Below are 8,277 nucleotides of genomic sequence, written 5' to 3'. Positions count from 1 at the left end.
ATCTAACTTACGCTAAGGACAACACACTTACCAATGCCCGAGGGAGGACCAGAGCCTGCGACGGAGGGAGCCGCGCGAACCGTGGCAAGGCGCCCGGACCGCGCGGCTACCCCGTGCGGCGCGATTTGAAACTTGGCTGAATGATGAACTGAGGAAGTAGTGTGTCACAACCTATTTTTAGATGTTGTGAGGGTAAACTCTGAGGTACTATAAAAATAACAGTATTCTTAGTATAACTGCGTAGACTTCCGCAGCCAGAGTCAATTGACGTAAGAGTTTTCTGAGTACCGTACCGCATCGTACTAAAAAGCTGTCCTGGAGAAACCAACGTTGGAGAAACCAACGTTTCGGGCACGGGTACCGTGGCCTCCTTCTGGGACTGCTGATCAAGAACCAGAAAAGGCCACTGCAACCGTGGCCGAAACGTTGGTTTCTCCAGTATAGTTTTTTACAGTACGATGCGGTACGGTATTCAGAAAACTTATCTCAATATCCTTACTATTGTGAACTCTGATCAAAAAATCGTGCATTTTCTTACTTAAAGGGTAAATTAGTGTGTGTGACGAACAAATCTGTGTAGCAATAACCCTGCATCATAGGATGTACAGCTGCGGAGAAATTTATGGTAGCAATAAGACAAAGAACGTAGCTTTCATAAACTGCTTAGTGCAGGCAGGTCTATAGCGTAAAGAAAGGTGTGGCAGGGTGCGAATAAGCACAGGTATATTCGGGATAGTGATTCCTGACTTTGAGTGTAGGCGCCTTTGGACATTTTGGAGAGAAAGAGTAGACGTATCTGGAAGTCCTGAAAGTAATCCACGGACTGACCACAAAGAAAGTATATTTACTGTTAAGGAAGACAAAATTGAGGATACGAAAGAAGAAGCGCTGGTTTATCACGTCTAATTTCAAGAATATAACAACGAAATATTCGTGACATTAATACGTAAAATTTTCAATATATTGCCTCGTTCACTCGTAATTCGCGACATGTAAAGCACTGAAGCTCAAAACGTTCCCCCTTGGTTAATGTAGCGCAAAATAAAGTGAAATTACTGAAACGGCTGTGTCTTCTGTTTGACAACGCAGTTACATTGCCAGTGCTGGCGACGTAGCCAACGCCCAGCTGCCGGTCGCTGGTGTGACGTGATTAGCTCCGACTGATTTGCAGTCAGTCAGCAAGACTGGACTTGCGACACAGATGGCGGTGACACTGCGCACAGCTAACTTTCCTCTCGTCCAGTGGCGCGTTCCAGCTGTGTGCTGTAGCGCAAAGTCGCAAGCGGTGATTCCAGTTGGATCACCTTCAAAACGCAACTGCGGCACTGCCATGCACCGCGCACTTTTGCGCCTACACGCACATAAACCCCGCATGCCACTGTACGCCGCGTGTAGATCTCCAGCTGGCGGAAGCACCCCTGCAGGTCATCAAAAGAGAGTCGAGATACGTTTCAATATTTTACCTTTGTACCACTTGATAGCCAGCCTTCATGGAAAAAAATGTCTTACATTAATTTCTTCAAAATCGTGCCTAACAGTTTTCGGTTTGAGATAAGGTGGAATAAACAGCAAAGGTACACTGAAAATAAACCTGTTTATGGCGTTTTCCCTTTAAAAAAAATTCAAATGGCTCTGAGCACTATGGGACTTAACATCTGAGGTCATCAGTCCCCTAGAACTTAGAACTACTTAAACCTAACGAACCTAAGGACATCAGACACATCTATGCCCGAGGCAGGATTCGAACCTGCGATCGTAGCGGTCGCGCGGTTCCAGACCGAAGCGCCTAGAACACACCGGCCGGCTTCCCTTTAAAAACCACATGCTGAAGTACTTCAGCATTTTTTACTTTTCTTAAACTTCCGCCTCGCTATCAAACTGTTGCAGGTTTTATTGCATGGGGCAACAACGCATCTACAACACGCACACCTGTGATCATAAATTTTTATGTCGGCACGAAACAATTTTACAAATGCAGTAGCATGTTCACGTGAGTAAAACTAGACGTGAACATATAGGGCATACTGCCTTTGGGAAACACAAAGAGCGTCCTTTAAACGAAATTTTGAATTTCAGTATATATTTCGGCTCACTTCATACAAATGAAATCACGACCGGTTCCGACCTGGTACCAAGTGATCGTTAGGTGATTTGAATATGTTCAGTAGTAACTCGTCAGCTGAAATGATCGTGAGCGCCTTCCGCATCTGTTCAGTTGACGAGTTACTATTGAACTTATTCAAATCAACTAAGCATCGCATGTTAGTAAGTCGAAACCGGAAATGATACCATTTGTCTGACTTGAGGCTGAAATGTATTACAAAAACAAGTAGATGTGTTACCAACTTTATTTGTTTCGAATCTACTATCATAATCTGTTTAATCACGTCTGATCTGGCGTAAGAATATTAGAAAGTTACCGACATGTGTTAGTATGTGGACATTTCCGTATGTAAAAAGAACAGGACGCTGAAGCATTTCGGCATGATAACAACATAAACCTTCTGGATATCCATATTTTTAGTATAAAAAACTTGATGACATAATTTTGGCGAAACTAACTATAGGTAGGAAAAATGTTTTATAGAAACACAGAGTCCCAAATTCTACATTGCAAATACGAACCCAAAAAGAAATGACGAAAGAGTGTTTACTGTACGGGTGATAGTTAAGTGTCAGGTCTATCAGCGTAGCGAAACTATCCACCACGAAACACGATATGTCCCATGCTCCTCTCTTAACGAGCATAACACCCTTTGACGTCGCTACCCGTCACTTAAACGGGGTGATTCAGAATGGCTCCTGACAACCACAAGAATTATTCCAGTAGGTGCTCGTGATACACACCCTATAGCCGTTCTAGACTGCTTCTGTATTGCATCAAGAAGCAGTTCGATCTGCAGACTGAATGTGCTCGCGACTGAGGACATCACAAACTCAATGAATTGTTAGAATATGAAGACACAGTCGTCACTGACCGTTACGGCGCTTTTTCGTATTAATAATCCGCTCGTAGCTGTAGACATCAGTACACAACAAAATTGCTCTTAACTCGTGCCTATGTTATTGCAAACTGATGCGACAGCTGCAGCAAACCTCACAGAATCAACTGGTGCTTCTTGCTACAGTATATGTATGAACTAGTCTGAACAAAAACAGAAGGAAGTACTGGTTTGTACAGTTGTCAACTAGGCTTGCAGAATTTTCCAAGTTCTCTTCGAATTTGTATGTCACATTCTCTTTCCATCGTCTTCTCTCAAACACCTTCGAAATCATGAGAAAGTATAAAAAGTTATGGTAATGGCAGTGCAGACAGCAATACTAGCTACAGAAAACAATCACTGAACGGGACGATGTCCTTCAATACGTTCACTCCCGTTAAACAAAACTGCGCCACACATAGTCCCTCTCCTGAGGATTAAAGCAGAGTTCCCTCCACGCTCGGTTACCTAATCAGAAATTTGCCTAACATTGTGATTATCAAATCAACGTTATTGGTTTAGCCATAAATAAATGTGTCCCACCTGTTCCAGGCCTTCTTTTCTTTATGACAACTTCATTGTATGTGTGCCTCGGTGACTAATCGGTTAAATCTTATCTTAAGGTAACAAACGCAAATGCCCAGGGTTCGATACCTAGTCATACCAAGGATATTTTCTGTTATTTATCGCTTCCTTTGCCTCATTATGTGAAAAATATCAAGTTGCTCTGAGGAACAAGTTCACCATTAAACTGTGAGTCCCCCTGTAACTCTCTGGTTAAGTCAGTTCGAAGGTCGTGGTAAGGCGGGGGCATATCAGGACCACTAGGATATCATGCCTTGTAAAGCACTGTGGCATTTAAACATATATTCAGAACGAAGATAACTTTGCTTCCGCCGTTTCTTCCCGAAGTTCCTGCCTTTCACAACTTATGCGATTCGAAGTATTGACCACTGCTACCCATTACTTTCTTCCATCACTCGCGCAACACAGGAATCGCGTAGCGGAAGAATTGGGAGTCTTTTGAGATCCATGAATCGATCCAATTTTGCACTTATTCATACATTTACTGAAAAACAGGCAACACGAAAAAATAATTAATGTAGAGCAATGAAATTTCGGGAATACATTTGTCTAGGTAACAAATTTAAGTGATCAACCCCTTCAATACGGCGAACGCACCGGAACGCTCCTTCAGTCGGGGGACGTACCGGCGCTCTCCCCCATACCCCTTTGCAATGACCGAGCGTGCCGGCCCGCTCTTGGTCCTTCACTTTTATGTTTACCTCGTTCCAAGGCAGTCCTCTGCAAAAATCCAAGTGATCTGCCATTGATTCTGAAATTCTTAGAGAACCACGTATTTGTTTTCTAGTATCCACAGCAGTTCGCCAGCAGTAATTCTGCAATCTCAAAGTGAGCGGAGCACATTTTCCTACGCATTTTGATTAGATTGTTATGTTGAATTCTTAAATAAATACTTCTTTTTTTGTATCTGATCAAGGTACAATCATATATTGTAGGAGGTTATTGGAACAAATAGTTTTTTAGTAACTGCTTGTCTAAATATACTAGTATAAGTTATTCTGATTGATTGACCATTTGGAAGTAATATTTTCCACAAATATTTCTCCATCCTACTAAATAAACTTATTTTCGGTCAGAATGGTTCGCACTTGAGGACGTAAAAGAAGGTCTGACGATTCTCAACTCATTCCATTAGTTTCTTCAGATCCCAAGTCTTCGACATCAGCACCTATGCTGCAGACTTTCGCTGATCCCTGTGCGCCATGGACGCTTTCCGCAGCAGCAAGATTTGTGAGCGTGCAATTTTCAAAGATTATTCTTACATTGTTTTAAAAACTCTGACAGATGATTTATGAACACAGTGAACCAAATAATGATTGACAAACAGATAATAACGCAATTATCAGAAAATCACTTTCTAAGTATTCTTTTCGTATTTGTGCCCATTCTTCTTAGTGTCTTTCATTATAGGCATTTTATTGAATAAAATTAATTTGTTTAGTAAATATGGCTGGAAAACAAAACATTTGTTTACGTTTCCTTACTTTTTATCTAACTTTGCAGACTTTAGTGAAATGATTCATTTTTGTGTACTCCCAGGCAAAGCAGAGTGGAAAGCGAGGACCGCACTGTCATCCTGAGGAGGGCATCCAGGAAAACAGAGACGGGACGAGGATTCCGCTAAAGACGACAAGTGACGAGCCGCTTGGTCTCAGGGGCCTTGCCATGGTTCGCACGGCTCCCCCTGGCGGAGGTTCGAGTCCGCACTTGGGCATGTGTGAGTGTGTGTGTGTATGTGTGTGTGTGTGTGTGTGTGTATTGTCCTTAGCGTAAGTTGGTTTAAATTAGATTAAGTAGCGTGTAAGCCTAGGGACCGATGACCTCAGCACTTTGATCCCATAGGAACTTACCACAAATTTCCAAAGACGACGAATCTGAAGTACCTCACTAGACAGCTCAGGTAAGCGTCCCTTCAGGTCCTCAAACCGACCCCTAGACAATGGACCACACAAGCCCCTGACATACCTTTAAAAATAAATCCTGTACTGTTGACATGACTCACTTCTTAAGCCTCTTTCTAACCGACGAACTCCTTGACCATGTGACACTAACAAATCTTTATGATCGATATTTAGGCACAATGGCCACACATCCTAAAGCACAGGTAAAAAAATGTGGGAGTATCTGGAAATAGAAGAATTCAGGATGTTTCTTGGTTTACTTCACCACATGGTAACCATTCCATTGTGCAGAATAAGTGATTATTAGATTACTGACACTGCACCCTTTGCATTACCGCGCTTTCGTGGAGTTATGGGCGGGGATACGTGTTTGGGGATCATTCAAGCTTTGCATTTTGCAAAAAATCCAGAACCAATGAATCTATACCTGTTGACAGACTGTACAAAATTCGATCCTTGTTAGTCAAATGGTTCTGAGCACTATGGGACTTAACTTCTGAGGTCATCAGTCCCCTAGAACTTAGAACTAATTAAACCTAACTAACCTAAGGACAGCACACACATCCATGCCCGAGGCAGGATTCGAACCTGCGACCGTAGCGGTCGCGCGGTTCCAGACTGTAGCGCCTAGAACCCCTTGTTAGTCATCAATAATAAAATCTCTACTTACCCCCATTAAAGAGATGCCAACAATGAGACAACCTTTAAAAAGAACTGGGATCAAAGAACTATGTACCATTTCCCCACAGAATTTGGGAAGCTGAAGGGACCAGAAAGAGGTGCCGAGTTTGTTTAGACAATAAGAACAGGCAAGAAACTTCCTACCATTGCCCTATCTGCCCAGATATGCCGGCGATATGCATAATAACCTGTTTTTAGTATTATCATAAAGATATGACACCTTAATATTTTATGTTTTTTTCAAAATGTAGGATACATATTTATTTAGATTTGACTATAACTTAATTAAATTATAATTTTTGAAATATGAACTGCTTTTTTAAAATCAAAGTCCTAATTTCAACTTCTAAAAAACATATGCTTTAGAAGTGCCTCAATGGTAATTTTTAATTTAGAAAGTTGTACATTTCAATTGGACTACGTCTTTTCGACGAAAAAACGAACGTAAAGTCCTACTGTGCAAGCCCGCAATGCAAGTCAACATCCCCCATCCAAGGACGGCGAGCGCGCGAGCACGCTCTTTGTCATTGAGAAGGGGTAGGGGAAGCACGCTGGTACGTCCTCCACCGCTGACTAGGAATTCAAAGAGCATGCCGGCGCGCCCCTCCCATTGTGGGAGTTAAAAACGCAAGATCTAAGGTTAATGTAAGCGCGAGATAAAGCCATTGCAAAAGTGAAATGCTGGTACATTATTAACCGTCGTAACCGCCAGAACGCTGTATGCAAGCAGGCAAACGTGCACGCATTGTGTTGTATAGGTGCTGGATGTCAGCTCGAGGAATGGTGTTCCGTGCCTGTAGCACCTGGTCGGTCAATACAGGGACGGTTAATGTTGGTTCTGGATGACGCAGGAGTTGTCGTCCGATGATGTCCGATATGTGCTGGACTGGAGACAGATCTGACGATCGAGCGGGCCAGCGCAACATGTCGACACTCTGTAAAGCAGCGGTACGTGGGCGAATGTTATCCTGTTGAAACACACCCACTGGTATGCTGTTCGTGAATGGCAGCACAACAGGTCGAATCACCTGATTGTCTAGTTATTTTATTGTCAGGATGCGTGGGATATCCAAGCGAGTGCTCCTCCTGTCGAACGAAATCGCACCTCAGACTGTAACTCCAGCTTTATAAGTCCAGTGTCTAGCAGGCAGGGTTGCAGGCCCCCAACTGGCCACCTTCTAACCAACACACGGCCGTCACTGGCACCGAGGCAGAACAAGCTTTCATCAGAAAACACAACAGACAGACGGAACAGCCAGCTTCTCGTAGCTCTATTACGCGACCTGTTCAAACTTGGCGAGGTGCTGATAGTGTGTCTTTGTCACCTTAACGGCATTCTTGACTAACATCAACTCACTGCGTTCAATTTCAAAAGCAACTAATACTCACGACCGTTACAGGTGTGTTTAAAGCAAACCTGATTTGCACTGTCATAGTGGCGCTACTAGCGCCACTGTTGTGCGACTAGTGCGAAATTTGAATAGACATCATCTTTCAGGTGTAGAAACACGCCTATCAACTTTCGTTTGTATATCTCCATCCTTGTGCCTGGAGGTCTGGGGGACTACGCACGTTCACTATTTACTTAACAGTTGATGGTTGAAGAGACATCACAATTACAGATGGTCTGCGTAAACCAGTAATGCTGACCACTGATGTATCGTGTATATGGATCGTGATAACTCCTTGAGCATCAACTAAGGCCTGAAGATGCTGCACTGAAGCGCCGAAATTAGTAGCTACGCAATAAACGACATCTTAAGAATGGCTGTAGGTGTTTCATTTTGTTACCACTTTCGTTTACGTCGCACAACTCCTTGCTGGTGTTGCGATGCCCCCCTCAGTGTATGATCGGAAATGCTGGTCAGCCAAGCCATACGTTCTTCATACCCAAACAGGTGACAATCAGAGAAAGCAATATCTGAAGAATACGGCGGTGGGGTAGAACTTCCCATTTCAACGTTTTCAATGTGTTCTGACGGGTTTTGCGACATGGGGTCGAGGGCTGTCATGCTGCAAAATCACCTTTTCATGTCTCTCGCTGTATTGCGGCCGCTTGTCTTTCAGTGCACGGCTCAAACGCATCAGCTGCTTTCGATTACGATCTCCTGTGATTGTTTGTCTCGATT

This window comes from Schistocerca serialis, chromosome 8, assembly GCF_023864345.2.
Source record: "Schistocerca serialis cubense isolate TAMUIC-IGC-003099 chromosome 8, iqSchSeri2.2, whole genome shotgun sequence".
NCBI classification, from domain to species: domain Eukaryota; kingdom Metazoa; phylum Arthropoda; class Insecta; order Orthoptera; family Acrididae; genus Schistocerca; species Schistocerca serialis.
This window is presented reverse-complemented; position numbering follows the sequence as displayed.